Source organism: Penaeus monodon, chromosome 22, assembly GCF_015228065.2.
Source record: "Penaeus monodon isolate SGIC_2016 chromosome 22, NSTDA_Pmon_1, whole genome shotgun sequence".
Lineage (NCBI taxonomy): Eukaryota > Metazoa > Arthropoda > Malacostraca > Decapoda > Penaeidae > Penaeus > Penaeus monodon.
Window position 1 is genome coordinate 29,116,356 of NC_051407.1, and position 903 is coordinate 29,117,258.

The following is a 903-nucleotide window of genomic DNA, read 5'->3' on the forward strand; positions in this document are numbered from 1 at the left end:
CCCTATACAAGAAATAATTCAAAAGTGAGATACACTTCTTCGTAAATGTTCCTCGGTATTTTTCATACAGTTATTGTTCATGAAACATACAATATATATAAGATGGGTGTCGGTTGATTGAATTTGTTAATCATATTCGACATGATAAGCTCGTTTATAACAAGACTTGGCTTAGTTGACAAAAGGAGGGTATCAAAATCAAATCACCGTTTAAAAAGTTAACTGTGTTATTTGCACCCCTTTGATATGAGGTGGCTCTTCTGTTCATTGGGATTTTTTGGGAGAGGAATCAGGAGGGGAATACCCTTCCTACCTCCAGCAGCAGAGCCTTGGTACCTCCTTTCATCCTGATACAGACAGAGACTTCAAACTTGGCCTGTAGTGAGTGATGCTTGGATGATCCGGGAGGGAGTGATGACCCTTCTAACACGGACAACTTTTTCGCCGTGGACTGAGAGGGGAAGAGTCGCCTTCTGTGACAGCCTATCAGATCAAAGGGACATTTTAACCCTCTCTACTTCAAGGCTGTTCCCTCTGGCTCGAAGGCAAGGGTGGAGGAGGAGGAGAAGAAATGTTAATTCTCCTGTCGGCGACTCCAAAGGCTGACATCAGTAGAATATTCCCCTGCTGGTGATACTGGGGATATTAGCATACGAACACACACACAGATGCTATACTAATAACTGCACAGATTAGCGAAAAAAGGGAGAAACGCGGATGGTGAAATCAGCATCTGTGAATACGCAGTTTCGGATTTCGAAGAGCGAAAAAAAACATTCCATTAGCGAGTGATGAAAATTCTAATGGACATTATCCGCGCCCTGATGCAGAAGGCTCTATGCACGAAGCGCAAAACAGCAGAGGAAAAATAGAGAGAAATTGTATGTCTTATGCTACGGACAT